We start from the raw sequence: 26944 nt of genomic DNA, 5'->3' as shown, positions 1-26944 counted from the left end.
AAGACTGTGAGCCCCTTGGGACAACCTGATCACTTTGTAACCTCCCCAGCGCTTAGAACAGTGCTTTGCACATAGTAAGCGCTTAATAAATGCCCAGCGCTTAGAACAGTGCTTTGCACATAGTAAGCGCTTAACAAATGCCAATTATTATTATTATTATGGGCAAGGAATGTGTCTGTTATAATAATAATAATAATAATGGCATTTATTAAGCGCTTACTATGTGCAAAGCACTGTTCTAAGCACTGGGGAGGTTGCAAGGTGATCAGGTTGTCCCATGGGGGGCTCACGGTCTTAATCCCCATTTTCCAGATGAGGGAACTGAGGCCCAGAGAAGTGAAGTGGCTTGCCCAAAGTCACCCAGCTGACAATTGGCGGAGCCGGAATTTGAACCCATGACCTCTGACTCCAAAGCCCGGGCTCTTTCCACTGAGCCACGCTGCTTCTCTACTGCTGGTACGCGCAGTAAAGCGCTTAGTAGGCACAGGGAATGCTCGATAAATATGACTGATTGAGCGATTAAGCCCCGGGAGGGACAGGGACTGTGTGCAACCCCATTATCTTGCAATTATTCCAGCGCTTAGTACAGTTCCTGGCACACAGTAAGTGCTTAACATGTACAACAGCTATTATATTATTAGGATTACTATTAGAGCTATTATATTATTACTATTAGAAATGGTGAAGCTTTTTAATGGCTCTTCAATGGGGTGGGGAGAGTGTGTGTGTGTGTGTGTATGTGCATGCATGGGGGGGGGGGGAGACTGGCCTAGTTTTACCACGTAATAATGATAGTAATAGTGGTATTTGTTAAGCGCTTCCTCTGTGCCAAGCACTGTGCATAGTGGACAGAGCACAGGCCTGAAAGCCAGAAGGTCACGGGTTCTAATCCCGGCTCTGCCACACGCCTGCTGTGTGACCCTGGCCAAGTCACTTCACTTCTCCCGGCTCTGCCAATGGTCAGCTGTGTGATTTTGGGCAGGTCACTTCCTGCAGCAGCATGGCTCGGTGGGAAAGAGCCCGGGCTTTGGAGTCAGAGGTGGTGGGTTCAAATCCCGGCTCCGCCAATTGTCAGCTGGGTGACTTTGGGCAAGTCGCTTCCCTTCTCTGTGCCTCAGTTCCCTCATCTGGAAAATGGGGATGAAGACTGTGAGCCCCCCGTGGGACAACCTGATCACCTTGTAACCTCCCCAGCGCTTAGAACAGTGCTTTGCATGTAGTAAGCGCTTAATAAATGCTATTATTATTATTATTATTATTATTCTCTGTGCCTCAGCTACCTCTTCTGGAAAATGAGGATTAAGACTGTGAGCCCTGTGGGGGACAACCTGATCACCTTGCAACCTCCCCAGTGCTTAGAACAGTGCTTTGCACATAGTAAGCGCTTAACAAATGCCATCATTATTATTATTATTATTATTATTATTCTCGGTGCCTCAGTGACCTCATCTGTGAGAAATGGGGATTAAGACTGTGAGCCCCATGTGGGACAGGGACTGTATCCGACCTGATTAACTTGTATGTACCCATCATCATCAATCGTATTTATTGAGCGCTTACTGTGTGCAGAGCACTGTACTAAGCTCTCCAGTGCTTAGAAGAGTGCTTGGCACGTAGTAAGCGCTTAACAAGTATTATTACTGTTATTACTAAACACTGGGGCAGGTACAAGCTAATCAGGTCCCCTGCGGGGCTCTCAGCCTAAGTAGGAGGGAGAACGGGGATTGAGTCACCATTTTGCAGATGAGATAACTGAGGCACCGTGATAATAATAATTATGATGGCATTTATTAAGCACTTACTATGTGCAAAGCACTGTTCTAAGCGTTGGGGAGGTTACAAGGTGATCAGTTTGCTCCACATTCATTCGTTCATTCAATCGTATTTATTGAGCGCTTACTGTGTGCAGAGCACTGGACTAAGCGCTTGGGAAGTACAAGTTGGCAACAAATAGAGACGGTCCCTGCCCAACAACGAGCTCACGGTCTAGAGGGGGAGACAGACATTAATACAAATAGATAAAGCAATAAATTACAGATATACACAGATAGATACATATGTGCTGTGGGGAGTCATTCATTCAATCGTATTTATTGAGCGCTTACTGTGTGCGGAGCACTGGACTAAGCGCTTGGGAAGTCCAAGTTGGCAACATCTAGAGATGGTCCCTACCCAACAATGAGCTCACGGTCTAGAGGGGGAGACAGACATTAATACAAACAGATAAAACAATAAATTAGAAATATACAGATAGATACATATGTGCTGTGGGGAGTCATTCATTCAATCGTATTTATTGAGCGCTTACTGTGTGCGGAGCACTGGACTAAGCGCTTGGGAAGTCCAAGTTGGCAACATCTAGAGATGGTCCCTACCCAACAATGAGCCCACGGTCTAGAAGAGGAGACAGACATTAATACAAATAGATAAATCAATAAATTACACATATCTACTGATAGATACATATGTGCAGTGGGGAGTCATTCATTCAGTCGTATTTATTGAGCGCTTACTGTGTGCGGAGCACTGGACTAAGCGCTTGGGAAGTACAAGTGGGCAACATTTAGAGATGGTCCCTACCCAACAACGAGCTCATGGTCTAGAGGGGGAGACAGACATTAATATAAATAGATAAATCAGTAAATTACAGATATCTACACATAGATACATATGTGCTGTGGGGATTCATTCATTCAATCGTATTTACTGAGCGCTTACTGTGTGCGGAGCACTGGACTAAGCGCTTGGAAAGTACAAGTTGGCAACATCTAGAGACGGTCCCTACCCAACAACAACCTCACAGTCTAGAGGGGGAGACAGATATTAATATAAATAGATAAATCAATAAATTACAGATATCTACAGATAGATACATATGTGCTGTGGGGAGTCATTCATTCAATCGTATTTACCGAGCGCTTACTGTGTGCGGAGCACTGGACTAAGCGCTTGTTTGTACATATTTATTACTCTATTTATTGACTTATTTTACTTGTACATAGCTATTCTATTTATTTTATTTTGTTAATATGTTTGGTTTTGTTCTCTGTCTCCCTCTTCTAGACTGTGAGCCCGCTGTTGGGTAGGGACTGTCTCTCTATGTTGCCAACTTGGACTTCGCAAGCACTTAGTTCAGTGCTCTGCACACAGTAAGCGCTCAATAAATATGATTGATTGATTGGGAAGTAGTGGTCTCACAGTCTTAATCCCCATTTTCCAGATGAGGTAACTGAGGCTCAGAGAAGTGAAGTGACTTGCCCAGGGTCACACAGCAGACGTGTGGCAGAGCCGGAATTTGAACCCATGACCTCTGACTCCAAACCCCGTGCTCTTTCCACTGAGCCACGCTGCTTCTCAATAATAATAATAATAATAGTGATGGCATTTGTTAGGCGCTTACTATGTGCCAAGCACTGTTCTAAGCGCTGGGGAGGTTACAAGGTGATCAGGTTGTCCCACGGCGGGGGGGGGGGGGGGGGGGCTCACAGTCTTAATCCCCATTTTCCAGATGAGGGAACTGAGGCGCAGAGAAGTGAAGTCACTTGCCCAGAGTCACGCAGCAGACGTGTGGCGGAGCCGGGATTTGAACCCATGACCTCTGACTCCAAACCCCATGCTCTTTCCACTGAGCCACGCTGCTTCTCAAGAGAAGTGACTTGCCCAGGGTCACAGAGCGGATAAGTGGCGGAGCCGGGCTGGGAACCCCGGCCTTCAGCCTCCGGGGCCGGGGCTGTTTCCGCTAGGCCCCGCTGAGCTCAATAATAATAATGTTGGCATTTGTTACGCGCTTACTATGTGCAAAGCACTGTTCTAAGCGCTGGGGTAGATACAAGGTCATCAGGTTGTCCCACGGGGAGCTCACAGTCTTCATCCCCATTTGACAGATGAGGGAATTGAGTTGTCCCATGAAGGGCTCACAGTCTTCATCCCCATTTTCCAGATGAGGGAACTGAGGCCCGGAGAAGTGAAGTGACTTGCCCAACGTCACCCAGCTGACAAGCAGCGGAGCCGGGATTTGAACCCGCGACCTCCGACTCCAAAGCCCGGGCTCTTTCCACTGAGCCACGCTGCTCAAGGGACTGTGGAAAGGGTTACTGAGAGTTGCCCTTTCTGTGCGCTGGGCTCCACCGCGCCATGCCGGTGCTAAGCGCTTAGTACAGTGCTCTGCACACGGTAAGCGCTCAATAAATACGATTGATTGATTGATTGATCGCTGGGCTCCGCCGCCCGCTGGGCAGCCTCCCGGGGCCCCCGCCCACCCTGTGGACTCGCTCGGAAACCGCCGTGGTGACGCCACCCTGCCATTTGAGTCACCGGGCAAATGGCATCGGGGAGGCGTCCAGGATGATTCACGTCGGCCAAGTCAGTCAGAAAAACAATAATCCTAATTGTGCTATTCGTTAAGCGCTTACTACGTGCCAGGCGCTGTACTAAGCACTGGGGTTGGTACAAGCAAAAGCAGGCTGCCCCACCAGGGGCTCACAGTCTTGATCCCCATTTCACAGAGGAGGGAACTGAGGCCCAGAGAACAATAATAATTGCGGCGTTTGTTAAGCGCTTACTACGTGCCAGGCATTGTACCAGGAGCTGGGGTGGATACCTGTCAGCTGTGTGACCTTGGGCAAGTCACTTGACTTCTCTGAGCCTCAGTTCCCTCATCTGTAAAACGGGGATTAAAACTGTGAGCCCCCCGTGTGGGACAACCTCATCGCCTTGGATCCCCCCAGCGCTTAGAACAGTGCTTTGCACATAGTAAGCGCCTAACAAAATGCCATTATAATCATAATTGTGGCGTTTGATAAGCTCTTACTATGCGCCAGGCACTGTACCAGGAGCTGGGGTGGATACTTGTCAGCTGTGTGATCTTGGGCAAATCACTTGACTTCTCTGTGCCTCAGTGGCCTCATCTGCCAAATTGGGATTAAGGCTGTGAGCCCCACGTGGGACAACCTGATTACCTTGTATCTACCCCAGTGCTCAGAACAGTGCTCGGCATATAGTAAGCGCTTAACAAATACCATCATTATTATTATTATTATTACCCCAGTGCTTAGAACAGTGCTTGGCATATAGTAAGCACTTAACAAATACCATCATAATAATTATTATTATTATTATTATTACCCCAGTACTTAGAACAGTGCTTGGCACACAGTAAGCGCTTAACAAATACCATCATTATTATTATTACTACCCCGGGGCTTAGAACAGTGCTCAGCATATAGTAAGTGCTTAACAAATACCATCATCATTATTATTATTATTACCCCAGTGCTTAGAACAGTGCTCGGCATATAGTAAGCGCTTAACAAATACCATCATTATTATTATTATTATTACCTCAGTACTTAGAACAGTGCTTGGCACATAGTAAGCGCTTAACAAATACCATCATTATTATTATTACTACCCAAGGGCTTAGAACAGTGCTCGGCATATAGTAAGCTCTTAACAAATACCATCATCATTATTATTATTATTACCCCAGCGCTTAGAACAGTGCTCGGCATACAGTAAGCGCTTAACAAATACCATCATTATGATTATTATTATTACCCCAGTACTTAGAACAGTGCTTGGCAATAGTAAGCGCTTAACAAATACCATTATTATTATTATTACTACCCCAGCACTTAGAACAGTGCTCGGCATTTAATAATAATAATAATAATAATAATAATAATAATAATAATAATTGGCATTTGTTAAGCACTTACTGTGTGCAAAGCACTGTTCTAAGCGCTGGGGAGGATACAGGGTGATCAGGTTGTCCCACGTGGGGCTCACAGTCTTAATCCCCATTTTACAGATGAGGTAACTGAGGCCCAGAGAAGTTAAGTGACTTGCCCAAGGTCACACAGTAGACGTGGTGGAGTCGGAATTCGAACCCATGACCTCTGACTCCAAAGCCCGTGCTCTTCCCACTGAGCCACGCTGCTTCTATAGTAAGCGCTTAACAAATACCATCTCATCATTATTATTATTACCCCAGTGCTTAGAACAGTGCTCGGCACACAGTAAGCACTTAACAAATACCATCATCATTATTATTATTATTACCCCAGCACTTCAAACAGTGCTTGGCACACACTAAGCGCTTAACAAATACCATCATTATTATTATTACTACCCCAGCACTTAGAACAGTGCTTGGCACGGAGTAAGCGCTTATCAAATACCATCATTATTACAAGCAAAATCAGGTTGGACACAGTCCCCGTCCCACATGGGGTTCACAGTCTCCATCCCCATTTTACAAATGAGGGAACTGAGGCCCAGAGAAGTGAAGTGGCTTGCCCAAGGTCACACGGCAGACGAGTGGTGGAGCCGGGATGGGAAACCGTGACCTTCTGACTCCGAGGCCTGGGCTCTAGCCACTTATCGAGTACTTACTATCAATCAATCAATCGTATTTATTGAGCGCTCACTGTGTGCAGAGCACTGTACTAAGCGCTTGGGAAGTCCAAGTTGGCAACATCTAGAGACGGTCCCTACCCAACAGTGGGCTCACAGTCTAAAAGTCTGCTTACTGTGTGCAGAGTACTGTACTACGCACTTGGGAGCGTTCAATACGACCTTGAACAGACACGTTCCCTGCCCACAAAGAGCTTCCAGTCTAGAGTCTCCAGTCTTCTGGAGAAGCAGCGTGGCTCAGTGGAAAGAGCCTGGGCTTTGGAGTCAGAGGTCATGGGTTCAAATCCCGGCTCTGCCAACTGTCAGCTGTGTGACTTTGGGCAAGTCACTTCACTTCTCTGGGCCTCAGTGACCTCATCTGTAAAATGGGGGATTAAGACCGTGAGCCCCACGTGGGACAACCCGATCACCTTATATCTACCCCAGCGCTTAAAACAGTGCTTGGCACATAGTAAGCTCTCAACAAATACCAACATTATTATTAGGGGGGGGGAGAATGGCGTTAGTAGAAATAAATAAATGACAGATCTGGACATAAATGCTGTAGGGGTGGGAGGGGACATGAACCAAGGGAGCAAATCAGGGCGACACAGAGGGAGTGGGAGAAGAGAAAATGGAGGGGTTCAGTAAGCTCTTAACAAATACCATCATCATCATTATTATTATTACCCCAGTGTTTAGAACAGTGCTTGGCACATAGTAAGCGCTTAACAAATTCCATCATTATTATTATTATTATTGTTACCCCAGCACTTAGAACAGTGCTTGGCACATAGTAAGCGCTTAACAAATACCAGCATTATTATCAGAGGGGGAGAATGGCATTAGTAGAAATAAATAAATGCCAGATCTGGACATAAATGCTGTAGGGGTGGGAGGGGACATGAACCAAGGGAGCAAATCAGGGCGACACAGAAGGGAGTGGGAGAAGAGAAAATGGAGGGGTTCAGTAAGCTCTTAACAAATACCATCATCATTATTACTACCCCAGTGCTTAGAACAGTGCTTGGCACATAGTAAGCGCTTAACAAATACCATCATTATTATTATTACCCCAGCACTTAGAACAGTGCTTGGCACATAGTAAGCGCTTAACAAATACCAGCATTATTATCAGAGGGGGAGAATGGCATTAGTAGAAATAAATAAATGCCAGATCTGGACATAAATGCTGCAGGGGTGGGCTTGGAGGAGATGGGCCTTTGATAAGGCTTTGAAACGTGGGCCAGGGGTCGATGGCGGGACAGGCGAGAACGAGGCCCGGTGAGGAGGTGAGCAGCGGCAGAGGAGCGGAGGGTGCGGGCTGCGATGGACAAGGAGAGAAGGGAGGTGAGGTAGGAGGGGGCGAGGGGACAGACAGCTCTGAATCAATCAATCAATCAATCAATCGTATTTATTGACCGCTTACTGTGTGCAGAGCACTGGACTAAGCGCTTGGGAAGTCCAAGTTGGCAACATCTAGAGACAGTCCCTACCCAACAGCGGGCTCACAGTCTAGACGGGGGAGACAGAGAACAAAACCAAACGTACTAACAAAATAAAATAAATAGTCCGAGAAAATGACTCCAAAGAGCCCCTCTTCCGAGTCAGGAGACTGGCGGAAAGGGGGCGGGATGGGGACAAAATCCAAAAGGTCAGAGGTGAGGAAACGGTCTCCTGTCACCGTGGCAACAGCCCTGGGGAACCCCGGGTCCCAGCAGCCTCTCCGGGAGTGGAGCCATGAGGGACCTGCTACTGCTTCTCCTCCCCTCCTGAGCCTCCCCGCTCAAAGGGTCACTACCGACAATCAATCAATCAATCGTATTTATTGAGCACTTACTGTATGCAGAGCACTGTACTAAGCGCTTGGGAAGTCCAAGTTGGCAACGTATAGAGACAGTCCCTAACCAACAGTGGGCTCACAGTCTAAAAGGGGGAGACAGAGAACAAAACCAAACATACTAACAAAATAAAATAAATAGGATAGATATGTACAAGTAAAATAGAGTAATAAATATGTACAAACAGATATACAGTGCTCTGCACATAGTAAGCGCTCAATAAATACGATTGATGATGATGATGATGATGATATACATATAGACAGGTGCTGTGGGGAAGGGGAGGAGGTAAGATGAGGGGGATGGAGAGGGGGACGAGGGGGAGAGGAAGGAAGGGGCTGAGTGTAGGAAGGCTTCCTGGAGGAGGTGAGCTCTCAGTAGGGCCTTCATCATCATCATCAATCGTATTTATTGAGCGCTTACTATGTGCAGAGCACTGTACTAAGCGCTTGGGAAGTACAAATTGGCAACATATAGAGACAGTCCCTACCCAACATTGGGCTCACAGTCTAAAAGGGGGAGACAGAGAACAAAACCAAACATACTAACAAAACAAAATAAATAGAATAGATATGTACAAGTAAAATAGAGTAATAAATATGTACAAACATATATACATATATACAGGTACTGTGGGGAAGGGAAGGAGGTAAGATGGGGGGGATGGAGAGGGGGACGAAGGGGAGAGGAAGGAAGGGGCTCAGTCTGGGAAGGCCTCCTGGAGGAGGTGAGCTCTCAGTAGGGCCTTCATCATCATCATCAATTGTATTTATTGAGCCCTTACTATGTGCAGAGCACTGTACTAAGTGCTTGGGAAGTACAAATTGGCAACATATAGAGACAGTCCCTACCCAACAGTGGGCTCACAGTCTAAAACGGGGAGACAGAGAACAAAACCAAACATACTAACAAAATAAAATAAATAGAATAGATATGTACAAGTAAAATAGAGTAATAAATATGTACAAACATATATACATATATACAGGTGCTGTGGGGAAGGGAAGGAGGTAAGATGGGGGGGATGGAGAGGGGGACAAGGGGGAAAGGAAGGAAGGGGCTCAGTCTGAGAAGGCCTCCTGGAGGAGGTGAGCTCTCAGCAGGGCCTTGAAGGGAGGAAGAGAGCTAGCTTGGCGGAGGGGCAGAGGGATTGGGGGCATTTCAGGCCCGGGGGAGGACGTGGGCCGGGGATCGACGGCAGGACGGGCGAGAACGAGGCCTAACGGTGAGGAGATTAGCAGCGGAGGAGCGGAGGGTGCGGGAGGAGTTTTTGCGTCATGCCAAGGTGGCTGGGCAACCACTGGAGTTTCTTGAGGAGGGGGGAAACGTCCCCTCCCCAAGGACAGGTTCGCCCACCTCAACACCAGGGGACCCTGAGGACTTCCTCCCACCCTCGCCATCCCCTGGCCATGGGTGTCGCAGACAGAGCCCGGGCCTGGCACTTAGAAGGTCGTGGGTTCTCATCCCACCTCCACCACTTGTCTGCCGTGTGACCTTGGACAAGTCCCTTCACTTCCCTGGGCCTCTTCCGTCAAATGAAGCAGCGGGGCTCAGTGGAAAGAGCCCGGGCTTGGGAGCCAGAGGTCGTGGGTTCTAATCCCGGCTCTGCCACTTGTGCGCTGTGTGACCGGGCAAGTCACTTCAATCAATCAATTGTATTTATTGAGCGCTTACTGTGTGCAAAGCACTGTACTAAGTGCTTGGGAAGTACAAGTTGGCAACATATAGAGACAGTCCCTACCCAACAATGGGCTCACAGTCTAAAAGGGGGAGGCAGAGAATAAATACGATTGAATGAATGAATGAACAAAACCAAACATACTAACAAAATAAAATAAATAGGATAGATATGTACAAGTAAAATAGAGTAATAAATAAATATAGAGTAATAAATAAATAAATAGAGCCTCAGTTCCCTCATCTGTAAAATGGGGATTAAGACTGTGAGCCTCACGTGGGACAACCTGATTACCTTGTTTTTACCCCAGCGCTTAGAACAGCGGTTGGCACATAGTAAGTGCTTAACAAATACCACTATTATTATTGTTATTATTAAATGGGGATTGAGTCCCCGGTGGGACAGGGACTGTGTCCAACTCAATTTGCTTGTAGTGACCCCAGCGTTTAGTACAGTAAGCGCTTAAGAAATGCCACTATTATTATTATTATTATCCTTATCGTTACAACATCAGGCAGAGTGGACTTGCCCTGAAGCTTGAACTAGAAAACCACGCCGGGCAAGGGGGTAGGGTTTTCCACCAGCAATCCTGCCCAACAACTAGACAATGAGGAAATAAATCTTAACCGAAAGAATGTTATCAGCTCCGGGACCTCAAACTGAAACAAAAAAACGGTTGTGGGGGTAAACCAGATGATGGCATTTCTTCTTCTTCTCCTCCCCTCCCTCATTCTCACCCAAAGAGATGTGTATCCTTTCCTTTCCCTCTCATCCCCGGACCAAACTTTCTGAATCTGCATCGTGGGAACCCCAAGTATTTCGGAAAGGCGGGCACCTCGCAGACTTAATTCTATTTTTACTTCTTTTGGTCTCGCTGAGATTTCCTCTCCAATTTTCTGATTTCAACATTTCCCCCTCTTACGTCTCCTCGTCCCCGCTCCCTCCGCCAACTTTCCCAACATCTCTCACCACTCTCAGCCTCCTTCCCGCTTTCCCTCACTGGATCAGCTGCTACCAAACTCGGCTCCTCGCCGGTTATTCCATTTATTTCTTAAACCGAAGCGGCAGGGCACAGTGGGCAGAGCCCGGGCCCGGGAGTCAGAAGGTCAGGGGCTCTAATCCAGGCTCCGCCACTCAATCAATCAATCAATCGTATTTATTGAGCACTTACTTTGTGCAGAGCACTGTACTAAGCGCTTGAGAAGTACAAGTTGGCAACATATAGAGACAGTCCCTACCCAACAGTCTAGAAGGGGGAGACAGAGAACAAAACCAAACATACTAGCAAAATAAAATAGAATAGATATGTCACTCATCTGCTGTGTGACCTTGGGCAAATCTCGTCGTTTCTCCGGGCCTCAGTTACCTCATTGGGAAAAGGGGGACTGAGACCGTGAACCCCATGTGGGGCAGGGGCTGAGTCCATCTCAATTTTGCATGTATCCACCTCAGCGCTTAGTATAGTGCCTGGGACATAGTAAGCGCTTGACAAACTCCACAATTATTATTAGTATTATATTACTGAGAGCTCACCTCCTCCAGGAGGCCTTCCCAGACTGAGCCCCTTCCTTCCTCTCTCCCTCGTCCCCCTCTCCATCCCCCATCTTACCTCCTTCCCTTCCCCAAAGCACCTGTATATATGTATATACGTTTGTACATATTTATTACTCTATTTATTTTACTTGTACATAACTATTCTATTTATTTTATTTTGTTAGTATGTTTGGTTTTGTTCTCTCCCCCTTTTAGACTGTGAGCCCACTGTTGGGTAGGGACTATGTGCCAACTTGTACTTCCCAAGCGCTAGTACAGTGCTCTGCACACAGTAAGCGCTCAATACGATTGATTGATTGATTATTAGTATTAGTAATAAAGTCAAAATAGAATGAGCATGGCCTAGTGGATATAGCCTACGCCTGGGAGTCGGGGGAGCTGGGTTCTCATCCCAGCTCCAGCGCTTGCCTTCTGTGTGACTGGAGGCTTCCCGACGGCAGGGATCTTCTGTACCGTCCCAAGTGCTAAGCGCAGTGCTCTGCACAGAGTCCGTGCTCATTACATACTCTTAATTGTTCCTCGCGTTGCACACACACACAAAAAAAAACAACCCACTAAAATCTTCCTAAACGTTTTCCGGCTTCACAACTGCTTCAACGCAGGACACGGCTCAGTGAATCACTAAAGAATCTGTCGCTTCCATGAATCTGCTGTCCCCACAGTGCCGCCCCGCAAATAATAATAATAACGATGATGACGATGACGATATGATGACAGTACTTGTTAAGTGCTCACTGGTGTGCCAAGCACGGTTCTAAGCCCTGGAGTAGATTCAAGATAATCAAGTTGGACACGGTCCCTGTCCCACATGGGGCTCGGAGTCTTCATCCCCATTTTACAGATGAGGTGACTGAGGCACAGAGAAGTGAAGTGACTTGCCCAAGGTCACCAAGCAGACACGTGGCAGAGGTCCAGGTCCTTCTAACTCCCAGGCACCTACTCTACCCAATAATAATAATAATAATGGTATTTGTTAAGTGCTTACTATGTACAAAGCACTGTTCTAAGCACTGGGGGGGATATAAGGTGATCACGTTGTCCCACGTGGGGCTCACAGTCTTCATCCCCATTTTACAGATGAGGGAACTGAGGCCCAGAGAAGTGACTTGCCCAAAGTCACATAGCCGACAATTGGCGGAGCCGGGATTTGAACCCATGACCTCCGACTCCAAAGCCCGGGCTCTTTCCACTGAGCCACGCTGCTTCTCTGAACTACGGACACACACACACACTTCATACTACAAGGAAGCTAGAATGCCGGCATATCGTGGGCAGGGAACGGGCCTATCGACTCTACTGTACTGGGCTTTCCCAGGCGCTTAGCACAGTGCTCTGCACACGGTAAGTGCTCAACCAAAATCACTGATTGATAAAAAAAAAAAGGCAGCCTTCATTTTCCATCGGGAGCTTAGGTCTCCCCCATTCGCTCAAGCTGCCAGTTAGTGGCGCTTAACAAATACCATTAAAAGAAACAATTCTTATCCTCTCTGAACATGGGACTCCACCTGGCCCACATCCTGCCTTTGGCCTGGAATGCCCTCCTTCCTCAAATCCCACGGACAATTCCTCTCTCTCACTTCAAAGCCTCATTGAAGGCCCACCTCGTCCTAGAAGCCTTCCCAGACCAAGGCCTCCTTTCCCCTTCTCTCATTCCCTTCTGCATCGCCCTGACTCGCTCCCTTTATTCATCCCCCACCCCACCCCCTTTATGTTCATAACTGTCATTTATTTATTTCTATTAATACCTGTCTCCCACCCTCTACGCTGTGAGCTCACTGGGGCAGGGAACGTGTCCGTTTATTGTTGCATCGTATTCTCCCAAGGGCTCTGCACACAGTCAGCGCTCAATTAATACGGCTGAATAAATGAATTTCCCAATACCGTTATTCCGTGCCGTCTGAAGAAACCTTACCTAATTACGGCAAGCGGATGGGAGACCCCGGTTCCGCCCAGAAACGTGTGAGAAGGGGTCGTCCGGAGAGCGGCAGTGACTGACCTAAGTCCTGGCACACGATCGGGGAGGCTCCCTCGGGCGGGGAGAGAATAACCGAACGGCTGAACGAATGAACACAACCGTCCGCCTCCCGCTTCTGGCCGGCTCTGGTGGATTCCGAAGAAATCCGCCTCTGGCCCCCGCCGGCCGGGGATTTGGGTGGGAGCAGATCCGGAAGGCGGTGGGCCCGGCCCAAATTCTTGGGGTGCGGCGGCCCAGCTGGCCGCTCCTTGGGGTGTCCGGCGCTCTCCGCTCGGACTCGGGGGGTCGGGGGGAGGTCACCGGGGCTATGGGGTGAGAGAAGGGGGCAGGGGCTAAACGCCAGATCGCCAGGCTCGACGTCCGAGCGCTCCGCCGGCTGTTGGGATGGACAGCCAACTGGGCAAGGTGGGGGTGGTTTGGGTGGGTTGCTCCGATGGAGACCTAAACTATTATTATGTCACATTATGTCATCCTCAGATTGGCTGGAGAGAGTCCTATGACCGGGGGCGAGGGGCAGGTCACTTCCCTTCTCGGGGCCTCCGTTCCTCCGTCGAAGCAACGTGGCTTAGCGGATGGAGGGCCTGGAATGCCCTCCCTCCACCCATCCGCCAAGCTAGCTCTCTTCCTCCCTTCAAGGCCCTGCTGAGAGCTCACCTCCTCCAGGAGGCCTTCCCAGACTGAGCCCCTTCCTTCCTCTCCCCCTCGTCCCCCTCTCCATCCCCCCATCTTACCTCCCTCCCTTCCCCACAGCACCTGTATATATGTATATATGTTTGTACATATTTTTTTACTCTATTTATTTAATTTATTTGTACATATCTATTCTATTTATTTTATTTTGTTAGTATGTTTGGTTTTGTTCTCTGCCTCCCTCTTCTAGACTGTGAGCCCACTGTTGGGTAGGGACTGTCTCTATATGTTGCCAATTTGTACTTCCCAAGCGCTTAGTCCAGTGCTCTGCACATAGTAAGCGCTCAATAAATACGATTGATGATGATGATGATGATGGAGCCCGGGCCCGGCGGTCAGAAGGACCTGGGTTCTAATCCCGGCTCCACCACTCGTCTGCTGTGCGACCTTGGACGAGTCGCTTCCCTTCTCTGGGCCTCACTTCCCTCACCTGTGAAGTGGGGATTAAAACTGAAGCCCCCATGTGGGACATGCAGTCATTCAATCATTCATTCATTCAATCGTATTTACTGAGCGCTTACTGTGTGCAGAGCACTGTACTAAGCGCTTGGGAAGTACAGGTTGGTAACATATAGAGACGGTCCCTACCCAATAGCGGGCTTACAGTCTAGAAGGGGGAGACAGACAACAAAACAATACATATTAACAAAATAAACAACAACAATAATTCTGGTTCTTGTTAAGCTCTTACTGTGTGCCAAGCACTGTTCTAAGCACTGGGGTTGATACCTGTTAATCAGGTTAGAGACATTCCCATTCCCACAGGGAGCTCACACTCTTATCCCCATTTTTTTCCAGATGGGGTAACTGAGGCTACAAGAAGTCAAGCGACTTGCCCAGGGTCACCCAGCTGACAAGGGGAGGAGCCGGGATTAGAACCCATGACCCTCTAGCTCCCAGGTCCCTGCTCTAGCGCCTATGACACGGTGCAGGGTAATCGTTCAATCGGATTTACTGAGTGCTTACTGTGTGCAAAGCACGGTACTAAGCGCTTGGGAGAGGACAGTATAGCAACAAACAGACATCCCTGCCCACAGCGAGCTCACAGTCTAGAGGACTAGAGCCTGGCACTTAGTCTGGTACTTACCCCATAGTCAGCCCTTAAATACCCCAACTATTAATCACGGAGTCATAGCCGGGGGAGCCCCCACCTTCCCTCCTCCCCTGAGGCGGGAAGCACAACCAGAGTGAGTCCAGGGGCTTCCAGGAACTCCGACACCCATCATTAAAAACAAATGGGAATTTGGGGGCCTGCCCGCCCTGTGGAGGCCAACCTGGGATTCCGAAAAATAATCGGATTGGCGACTTGGCCAAAAGAAATTTGAGGGTGTTTTTCGGGGGGACGGGGTGTGGGTGTGTGTCATTTTCTACAGAAATACTTGAGCTCCGTGAAGGCTTCCAATCTCAATCAATCAGTGGTATTGACACCTGTCCACTTGTTTTGTTGCCTGTCTCCCCCCTCTCGACCGTGAGCCCGTTGTTGGGTAGGGACCGTCTCTATATGCTGCCGATTTGGACTTCCCAAGCGCTTAGTACAGTGCTCTGCACACAGAAAGCACTCAATAAATATAATTGAATGAACGAATGAATTTACTGAACGGTTACTGTGTGCAGAGCACTGAACGAAGTGCTTGGGAGAGTACAAGGAAGACAATACCATATAAATAATCTGGGTGAGGGGTCAGCGGCGGGACAGGGGAGACCATGGGCTACTCAGTAGGCTGGTGTTATTATTATTATTATTATTGATAATAATAATATTAATCATCATCATCATCATCAATCGTATTTATTGAGCGCTTACTGTGTGCAGAGCACTGTACTAAGCGCTTGGGAAGTACAAGTTGGCAACATATAGAGACAATCCCTACCCAACAGTGGGCTCACAGTCTAAAAGGGGGAGACAGAGAACAAAACCAAACATACTAACAAAATAAAATAAATAGAATAGATATGTACAAGTAAAATAAATAAATAGAGTAATAAATATGCACAATAATAAATATGCATGCTGCTTCTCGTGGCTTAGTGGAATCAAATAATTATTAATTAATAATTAATTTATTATTATTAATTATTAATTATTTATTACTATGCCACGCACTGTTCTAAGCACTGAGGGGGATACAAGGTGATCGGGTTGTCCCACATGGGGCTCACAGTCTTCATCCCCATTTGACAAATGAGGTAACTGAGGCTCAGAGCAGTTAAGTGACTTGCCCAAGGTCACACAGCAGACATGTGGCAGAGCCGGAATTCAAACCCATGACCTCTGACTCCACAGCCCATGCTCTTTCCACTGAGTTATTAACAATAACAATAATAATAATAATTATTGTGGCATTTGTTAGGTGCTTAAAATGGTCCAGGCACTGTACTAAGCGCTGGGTTGGATATCTGTCCCACGTGGGGCTCAAAGTTTCAATCATTAGAGGAGGGGGCACATGGAGTGTAGTAGAACGAGCGCTCAATAAATACTATTAACTGATTAAGTGCTTATTCAAGCGCTTAGTACAGTGCTCTGCACACAGTAAGCGCTCAAATACTGATTGAATGAATTCAGGATGGTAGCTGGAGAGTTTCCAGTCCTCCACCTCTGCTTCAGAGAAGCCGCATGGCTCAGTGGAAAGAGCATGGGCTTTGGAGTCAGAGGTCATGGGTTCGAATCCCGGCTCTGCCACATGTCTGCCGTGTGACCTTGGGCAAGTCACTTCACCCCCCCCGTCCCCCTCCCCATCCCCCCATCTTACCTCCTTCCCTTCCCCACAGCACCTGTATATATGTATATATGTTTGTACATATTTATTACTCTATTTATTTATTTTACTTGTACATATCTATTCTATTTATTTTATTTTGTTAGTATGTTTGGTTTTGTTCTCTGTCTCCCCCTTTGAGACTGTGAGCCCACTGTTGGGTAGGGACTGTCTCTATATGTTGCCAACTTGGACTTCCCAAGCGCTTAGTACAGTGCTCTGCACACAGTAAGCGCTCAATAAATACGATTGATTGATTGATTGTCTGAGCCTCAGTTACCTCATCTGTCAAATGGGGATGAAGACTGTGAGCCCCACGTGGGACAACCTGATCATCTTGTATCCCCCGCCCAGCGCTTAGAACGGTGCTGGGCACATAGTAAGCGCTTAACAAACACCATCACTTTTATCATTATTATTACCAGTCCCGGCGGGAGGGAGAGTGAAGCAGAGGCCTGTCCATCCCATTCCTAGCTTGGCCAGTTTCTAGCGAGCGGCGGGCAATCCGCGGCAACGCAAAACTCACCCGTGCTGGGCAGCAGCGGCGCGGGAGACGGTCGAGGCCGGAGACTCCAGTTGACTGCACGGAAGGCGGCAGTGGTCAAACGTTTCCGGATTTTTACCGAGAAAAATCTACGGATCTGCTGCCAGAACGGCGGCGGGTGGAGACGGGGCGCTCTGGGAGAGACGTGTCCGTGGAGTCACTACGGGTCGGCGACGACTCGACAGCGAGAGACGAGACAATTGGTCAAGCACTGCTCTAAATGCTGGGTAGATACAAGTTAATCAGTTTAGTAGCACATTCCGGGGGATTCGCTCGTATCTGTCCCAGCGCTTAGGACGGTGCCTGGCACACAGTAAGCGCTCAACAAATACCATTAAAAAAAAGGGGGACGGATGTGGGGTTCACAGCCTAAAGGGGAGCACGCATTTAATCCCCATTTTATAGACAGTGAAAGACCGGACAATTGGTCAAGCACTGTTCTAAATGCAGGGTAGATACAGGTTAATCAGTTTATTAGCACTTTCCAAGGGATTCGCTCGCTCCAGCGCTTAGGACTAGCACACAGTAAGCGCTTAACAAATACCATTAAAAAAAAAGGGGACGGACACGGTCCATGCCTCATGTGGGGTTCACGGCCTAAAGGGGAGCACGCATTTAATCCCCATTTTATAGACAGTGAAAGACCGGACAATTGGTCAAGCACTGTTCTAAATGCTGGGTAGATACAAGTTAATCAGTTTATTAGCACGTTCCAGGGGATCCGCTCGTATCTGCCCCAGCGCATAGGACGGTGCCTGGCACACAGTAAGCGCTTAACAAATACCATTAAAAAAAGGGGACGGACATTTAATCCCCATTTTATAGACAGTGAAAGACCAGAAATTGGTCAAGCACTGTCCTAAATGCTGGGTAGATACAAGTTAATCAGTTTACTAGCACTTTCCAGGGGATCAGCTCATATCTGCCCCAGCGCTTAGGATGGTGCCTGGCACACAGTAAGCGCTTAACAAATACCATTAAAAAAAAGGGGGACGGACACGGTCCATGCCTCATGTGGGGTTCACAGCCTAAAGGGGAGCACGCATTTAATCCCCATTTTATAGACAGTGAAAGACCAGACAATCGGTCAAGCACTGTTCTAAATGCTGGGTAGATACAAGTTAATCAGTTTATTAGCACTTTCCGGGGGATCCGCTCGTATCTGCCCCAGCGCTCAGGACGGTGCCTGGCACACAGTAAGCGCTTAACGAATACCATTTAAAAAAAAGGGGATGGACACAGTCCATGCCCCATGTGGGGTTCACAACCTAAAGGGGAGCACAAATTTAATCCCCATTTTATAGATGAGGAAATTGAGGCCCAGAGAAGTGACACCTTACAGAAGATCCGTCTCCTCCAAGAGGCCTTCCCTGACTAAGCCTTCATTTCCTTTCCTCTTCTCAATCAATCAATCAATCGTATTTATTGAGCGCTTTCTGTGTGCAGAGCACTGTACTAAGCGCTTGGGAAGTACAAGTTGGCAACATATATGACAACATATGGCAACATATATATAGCATATATATTCTCCCGCTCCCTTCTGTGTCACCCGGACTCGCTCCCTTTATTCATCCCCCCCTTCCAGCCCCACACAGCACTTATGCCGGGATCTGTCATTCCTTTAATCAATTCAATCGTATTTATTGAGCAGTTACTGTGTGCAGAGCAGTGTACTAAGCGCTTGGGAAGCACAAGTTGGCAACACATAGAGACGGTCCCTACCCAACAGTGGGCTCACAGTCTAGAAGGTGGGCTCACTGTCTAGAAGACTGTCTGATAACAATAATAATAATAATAATAATAATAATGACATTTATTAAGCGCTTACTATGTGCAAAGCACTGTACTAAGCGCTGGGGAGATTACAAGGCGATCAGGTTGTCCCATGGGAGGCTCACAGTCTTAATCCCCATTTTACAGATGAGGGAACTGAGGCCCAGAGAAGTTAAGTGACTTGCCCAAAGTCACATAGCTGACAATTGGCAGAGCCGGAATTCGAACCCATGACCCCTGCCTCCAAAGCCCGGGCTCTTTCCACTGCCACGCTGCTTCTCTTGTTTACATTCCTGTCTGTCTTCCCCTCTAGACTGTAAGCTTGTTGTGGGCAGGGAATGTGTCTGATGACACCCAGATCTCCATCTCTGCCCCTGCTCTCTCCCCCTCCCTCCAGGCTCGCATCTCCTCCTGCCTTCAGGACATCTCCATCTGGATGTCTGCCCGCCACCTAAAGCTCAACATGTCGAAGACTGAACTCCTTGTCTTCCCACCCAAACCTTGCCCTCTCCCTGACTTTCCCATCACTGTTGACGGCACTACCATCCTTCCCGTCTCACAAGCCCGCAACCTTGGTGTCATCCTCGACTCCGCTCTCTCGTTCACCCCTCACATCCAAGCCGTCACCAAAACCTGCCGGTTTCAGCTCCGCAACATTGCCAAGATCCGCCCTTTCCTCTCCATCCCAACCGCTACCCTGCTCATTCAAGCTCTCATCCTATCCCGTCTGAACTACTGCACCAGCCTTCTCTCTGATCTCCCATCCTCGTGTCTCTCCCCACTTCAATCCATACTTCACACTGCTGCCCGGATTGTCTTTGTCCAGAAACGCTCTGGGCATGTTACTCCCCTCCTCAAAAATCTCCAGTGGCTCCCAATCAATCTGCGCATCAGGCAGAAACTCCTCAGCCTGGGCTTCAAGGCTGTCCATCCATCCATCCCCTGGCCCCCTCCTCCCTCCCCTCCCTTCTGTCCTTCTCCAGCCCACCCCGCACCCTCCGCTCCTCCGCCGCTAATCTCCTCACCGTTAGGCCTCGTTCTCGCCTGTCCCGCCATCGACCCCCGGCCCACGTCCTCCCCCGGGCCTGGAATGCCCTGCTCCCTCTGCCCCTCTGCCAAGCTCGCTCTCTTCCTCCCTTCAAGGCCCTGCTGAGAGCTCACCTCCTCCAGGAGGCCTTCCCACACTGAGCCCCTTCTTTCCTCTCCCCCTCATCCCCCTCTCCACCCCCGTCTTACCTCCTTCCCTTCCCCGCAGCACCTGTATATATGTATATATGGTTGTACATATTTATTACTCTATGTATTTATTCATTTATTTATTTTACTTGTACATTTCTATCCTATTTATTTTATTTTGTTGGTATGTTTGGTTCTGTTCTCTGTCTCCCCCTTTTAGACTGTGAGCCCACTGTTGGGTAGGGACTGTCTCTATGTGTTGCCAATTTGTACTTCCCAAGCGCTTAGTACAGTGCTCTGCACATAGTAAGCGCTCAATAAATACGATTGATTTATTACTCTATTTATTTATTTATTTATTTTACTTGTGCATATCTATTCTATTTATTTTATTTTGTTAGTATGTTTGGTTTTGTTCTCTGTCTCCCCCTTTTAGACTGTGAGCCCACTGTTGGGTGGGGACTGTCTCTATATGTTGCCAGCTTGGACTTCCCAAGCGCTTAGTACAGTGCTCTGCACACAGTAAGCGCTCAATAAATACGATTGATGATGATGTTTACTGTAGTATTGTACCCTCCGCAATCAATCAATCAATCGTACTTACTGAATGCTTACTGAGTGCAAAACCCAGTACTAAGCGCTTGGGAGAGTATACTATAGCAACAAAGCAGCGTGGCTCAGTGGAAAGGGCACGGGCTTCGGAGTCAGAGGTCACGGGTTCAAATCCCAGCTCTGCCGCTTGTCAGCTGTGTGACTTTGGGCAAGTCACTTCACTTCTCTTTGCCTCAGTTACCTCATCTGTAAAATGGGGATTAAGATTGTGAGCCCCACATGGGACAAACTGATCACTTTGTATCCTTCCCAGCGCTTAGAACAGTGCTTTGCACATAGTAAGTGCTTAACAAATACCAAAATTATTATTATTATTATTATGTACCATAATTACTAATATTAGCAGCGTGGCTCAGTGGAAAGAGCCCTGGCTTTGGAGTCAAAGGTCATGGGTTCAAATCCCAGCTCTGCCAATTGTCAGCTGGGTGACTTTGGGCAAGTCACTTAACTTCTCTGGGCCTCAATCAATCAATCAATCAATCGTATTTATTGAGCGCTTACTGTGTGCAGAGCACTGTACTAAGCGCTTGGGAAGTACAAGTTGGCAACATATAGAGACGGTCCCTACCCAACAGTGGGCTCACAGTCTAGAAGGGGGAGACAGAGGACAAAACCAAACATACTAACAAAATAAGTACAATACATATGTACAAGTAAAATAAATAGAGTAATAAATATGTACCAACATATATACATATATACAGGTGCTGTGGGGAAGGGAAGGAGGTAAGGTGTGGGGGATGGAGAGGGGGACGAGGGGGAGAGGAAGGAAGGGGCTCAGCCTGGGAAGGCCTCCTGGAGGAGGTGAGCTCTCAGTAGGAGTGACCTCATCTGTAAAATGGAGATGAAGACTGTGAGCCCCCCGTGGGACAACCTGATCACCTTGTAACCTCCCCAGCACTTAGAACAGTGCTTTGCACATAGTAAGCACTTAATAAATGCCATCATTATTATTATTATTATATTGAATCCCCATTTTGCAGATGAGGAAGCTGAGGCCCAGAGAAGTGAAGCGACTCGACCAAGGTCATATGTGTGACATTGTGTGATTTGGGGCAAGTCACTTCACTTCCCTGTGCCTCAGTTACCTCATCTGTAAAATGGGGGTTAAGATTGTGAGCCCCCCATGGGACAACCTCATCACCTTGTAACCTCCCCAGCGCTTAGAACAGTGCTTTGCACTCCCTCTCGTCCCCCTCTCCACCCCCTGCATCTTACCTCCTTCCCTTCTCCACAGCACTTGTATATATGTATATATGTTTCAGTGCTTAGAACAGTGCTTTGCACATAGTAAGCGCTTAATAAATGCCATCAAAAATAAAATGAAATCTGTGCGGACAAGAGGGAGAGAGCGGGGATTGAAACACAGGACCCATGCCTCCTAGGCCCAGGATCTTTCCCTTAGGGTAGTAATAATAATAATAATAATAATAATAATAATAATAATAATAATAATAATAATAAAATGATAGAGAAGCAGCATGGCTTAGTGGAAAGAGCCCGGGGTTGGAAGTCAGAGGTCATGGGCTCTAATCCTGGCTCTGCCGCTTGTCAGCTGTGTGACTTTGGGCAAGTCACTTAACTTCTCTGTGCCTGTTACCTCATCTGGAAAATGGGGATTAAGACTGTGAGTCCCATTTGGGACAACGTGATTACCTTGTGTCTACCCCAGCGCTTAGAACAGTGCTTGGCACATAGTAAGTGCTTAACAAATACCATCATTATTATTATCATTATAATAATAATAATATAATATATATATTATAATAATATAATATAATAACAGTGCCAAGCACTGTTCTAGAACTGGGGAGGATACAAGATTATCAGGTTGTCCCACGTGGGGCTCACATTCTTCTTCCCCATTTTACAGATGAGGTAACTGCGGAACAGAGAAGTCGAGTGACTTGTCCAAGGTCACACAGCTGACAAGCAGCGAAGCCAGGATTAGAACCTATGACCTCTGACTCCCAAGCCCAGGCTCTTTCCACTGAGCCACACTGCTTCTCCTAATAATGATGGCATTTGTTAAGCGCTTACTCTGTGCCAAGCACTGTTCTAAGCACTGGGGTAGACACAAGGTAGTCAGGTTGTCCCACGTGGGGCTCAGTCTTAATCCCCATTTTCCAGATGAGGGAACTGATAATAACAATAATAATAATAATAATAATGATAACAATAATTGTGGTATTTGTTAAGTGCTTACTATGTGCCAGGCACTGTACTAAGCACCAAGGTGGATAAAAGCAAATAGGTTTGGACACAGTCCCTTTCGCACTTGGGGCTCAGGCTCAATCCCCATTTTACAGATGAAGTAACTGAGGCATTGAGAAGTGAAGTGACTGGCCCAAGGTCACCCTACAGACAAGTGGCAGACTCGGGATCGGCGGCAGAGAAGCAGCGTGGCTCAGTGGAAAGAGCCCGGGCTTTGGAGTCAGAGGTCATGGGTTCAAATCCCGGCTCCGCCAGTTGTCAGCTGTGGGACTTTGGGCCAGTCACTTCACTTCTCTGGGCCTCAGTTCCCTCATCTGGAAAATGGGGATGAAGACTGTGAGCCCCCCGTGGGACAACCTGATCACCTTGTAACCTCCCCAGCGCTCACAAAAGTGTTTTGCACATAGTAAGTGCTTAATAAATCATCAATCGTATTTATTGAGCGCTTACTATGTGCAGAGCACTGTACTAAGCGCTTCGGAAGTACAAATTGGCAACATATAGAGACAGTCCCTACCCAACAGTGGGCTCACAGTCTAAAAATATAAAATATATAAAAAATATAAAAAATATAAAATAAAAAATGGCATTAATAAATGCCATTATTATATATGTATATATGTTTGTACGTATTTATTACTCTATTTATTTATTTTGCTTGTACATATCTATTCTATTTTATTTTGTTAATATGCTTGGTTTTGTTCTCTGTCTCCCCCTTTTAGACTGTGAGCCCACTGTTGGGTAGGGACTGTCTCTATGTGTTGCCAACTTGGACTTCCCAAGCGCTTAGTACAGTGCTCTGCACACAGTAAGCGCTCAATAAATACGATTGATGATGATGATTATTATTATTAAGCCTTGTTGCTTCTCCCTGCCCTTTGGGGAACGTGCCTGCCAAAGGGGAAAGAGTCCAAAGACGTTTTTGTCCAAAGCCCGGGCTCAGCTGATCCTTCATCGCCAGGAGCCCGTCCGGAAAAACCAACCAACCAACCAGGACAAAACCATTTATGTTGCCAATTTGTACTTCCCAAGCGCTTAGTACAGTGCTCTGCACATAGTAAGCGCTCAATAAATACGATTGATGATGATGATGATGATGATTTCTGCACTTGGGCCTCCCCTCTACCAGAAAAACCAGCCAGCCCACACTACGTCCTCGCTCGTTACCCGCTGGGCAGCCCGGAAACGTCTAGGCCCGAAGCACCTCGCCCCAGCATGACACATGGACCCACGACATGCCATCTTCACGGCTACACACGCGTGGCCTCGGGGTGACTGGGAAACAAGAAACCATAACAATGATAATTGCGGGACCTGGCAAGTGTCTACTATGTGTCCAGCACCGTACTGACAGCCGGGGTAGATCTAAGTTACTCGGGTTCCCGGGACCGTCTCTATATGTTGCCAACTTGTACTTCCCAAGCGCTTAGTACAGTGCTCTGCACACAGTAAGCGCTCAATAAATACGAGTGATTGATTGATTGATTGAATGAAAGGGCTCAGTCAGGGAAGGCCTCTTGGAGGAGATGTAATTTTATTGGAGAAGCAGCGTGGCTCAGTGGAAAGAGCCCGGGCTTTGGAGTCAGAGGTCATGGGTTCAAGTCCCGGCTCCGCCAACTGTCGGCTGTGTGACTTTGGGCAAGTCACTTCACTTCTCTGGGCCTCAGTTCCCTCATCTGGAAAATGGGGATTAAGACTGTGAGCCCCCCGTGGGACAACCTGATCACCCTGTAACCTTCTCAGCACTTAGAACAGTGCTTTGCACATAGTAAGCGCTTAATAAATGCCATTATTATTATTATTATTATTCCCTTCCCCACAGCACCTGTATATATGTATATATGTTTGTACATATTTATTACTCTATTTATTTATTTATTTTACTTGTACATATCTATTCTATTTATTTTATTTTGTTGGTATGTTTGGTTTTGTTCTCTGTCTCCCCCTTTTAGACTGTGAGCCCACTGTTGGGTAAGGACTGTCTCTAGATGTTGCCAACTTGGACTTCCCAAGCGCTTAGCACAGTGCTCTGCACACAGTAAGCGCTCAATAAATACGATTGATTGATTGATCCCACAGACAACCACTCTCCCCCATTTCAAAGCCTTATCGAACGCCCATCTCCTCCAAGAGGCCTTCCCTGACTAATCCCCCCTTTCCTCTTCTCCCACTCCCTTCTGCGTCATCCTGACTTGCTCCCTTTATTTATCCCCCTCCCAGCCCCACACCACTTATGTCCATATAATAATAATAATAATAATAATGGCATTTATTAAGCTCTTACTATGTGCAAAGCACTGTCCTAAGCACTGGGGAGATACAAGGTGATCAGGTTGCCCCACGGGGGGCTCACAGTCAATTCCCATTTTACAGATGAGGCATATCTGCCATTACTTTATTTCTATTAATATCCGTCTCCCCCCGCCCCCGAGACTATAAGCTCCTTGTGAGCAGGGAATGGGTCTGTTTATTGTTATATTATACTCTCCCCAGCACTTAGTATAGTGCTCTACACACAGAAAGTGCTTAATAAATACGGCTGAATGAATTCAGATGAAATAACTGAGGCATTGAGAAGTAAAGTGACTGGCCCAAGGTCACACTGCAGACAAGTGTGCCTCAGTGACCTCATCTGTAAAATGGAGATTAAGACTGTGAGCCCCATGCAGGACAACGTGAATACCTTGTATTCCCCCCCAGTGCTTGGCACATAGTAAATGCTTAACAAATGCCATCATTATATTGCCAACTTGTACTTCCCAAGCGCTTAGTACAGTGCTCTGCACACAGTAAGCGCTCAATAAATACGATTGATTGACTGATTGATTGATTGAAGTGGCAGAGCCAGGATTAGAACCCATCACCTTCTGACTCCCTGACTAATTGAATACATATATATGTATTCCTGTATATATGTTTGTACATATTTACTACTCTACTTATTTAACTTGTACATATCTATTCTATTTATTTTATTTTGTTAATATGTTTGGTTTTGTTCTCTGTCTCCCCCTTCTAGACTGTGAGCCCACTGCTGGGTAGGGACCGTCTCTAGATGTTGCCAACTTGTATTTCCCAAGCGCTTAGTACAGTGCTCTGCACACAGTAAGCGCTCAATGAATACGATTGATTGATTGATTGATTACGATTCATTCAGTCGTATTTATTAAGCGCTTACTGTGTGCAAAGCACCGTACTAAGTGCTTGAATGCCTGAATGAAGTGGCCCTAGCCAGGATTAGAACCCGGATCCTCTGATTCCTCTGACTGCTTTTTCTGCTAAGCCACGCTACTTCTCTAACAGCAAAGTAAACCCGGCGAAAGGATCTAGTGGAGCCGAGAGAATTACCAAGGCATCGGGCAAAATTCTAATATCTCCCTTGGGCTGGTTTGTTTTGAATGTGTTGCTGTAAGAACCTGGACTGGAAGCTCATTACGGGCAAGGAATGCGTCTCCTAAGTCGGTTGGATCCTACTCTCCCAGGTGCTTAGTACAGCGCTCTGCACAGAGTGAGCGCTCAATAAATGCCACTGATTGATTGGCTGCATTGGGAAGTGTTTCAAACTCAGGCCTAGTGATCCCACGGCCGAAACGCGGGGGAGCTGGGTTAGACTGGAACAGTCCTACTGTTTGGGACCACCACAGAGGACTCGGTGCTTCATTTCACTTGCCCACCTCTTGGGCCAGGGGAAAGTAAAATGGTCAAAAGGTGGGCGTCGGAAGGGAGAGAAGC

General features: G+C 47.3%; 1 protein-coding gene across 2 annotated transcripts in view; it reads right to left on the bottom strand.

The window, feature by feature from the left end:
* LOC119935023 (speckle type BTB/POZ protein) overlaps positions 1–26944 on the bottom strand; it is an 80164-nt gene that overhangs the window by 38476 nt on the left and 14744 nt on the right. Inside the window, exons 2-3 of one of the 2 annotated variants that reach the window (XM_038754645.1) lie at positions 17414–17654; positions 13379–13746 (exon numbers count right to left, since the gene is read on the bottom strand). The gene's annotated coding sequence lies outside the window, so the exon portion shown is untranslated. The remainder of the gene's footprint in view (positions 1–13378; positions 13747–17413; positions 17655–26944) is intronic. The other variant, XM_038754648.1, reaches the window with a different exon arrangement.

This window comes from Tachyglossus aculeatus, chromosome 11 (assembly GCF_015852505.1).
Source record: "Tachyglossus aculeatus isolate mTacAcu1 chromosome 11, mTacAcu1.pri, whole genome shotgun sequence".
Classification (NCBI taxonomy): Eukaryota; Metazoa; Chordata; class Mammalia; order Monotremata; family Tachyglossidae; genus Tachyglossus; species Tachyglossus aculeatus.
Note: the sequence above shows the minus strand (reverse complement) of the source record. Positions and strands in the feature narration are given on the sequence as shown.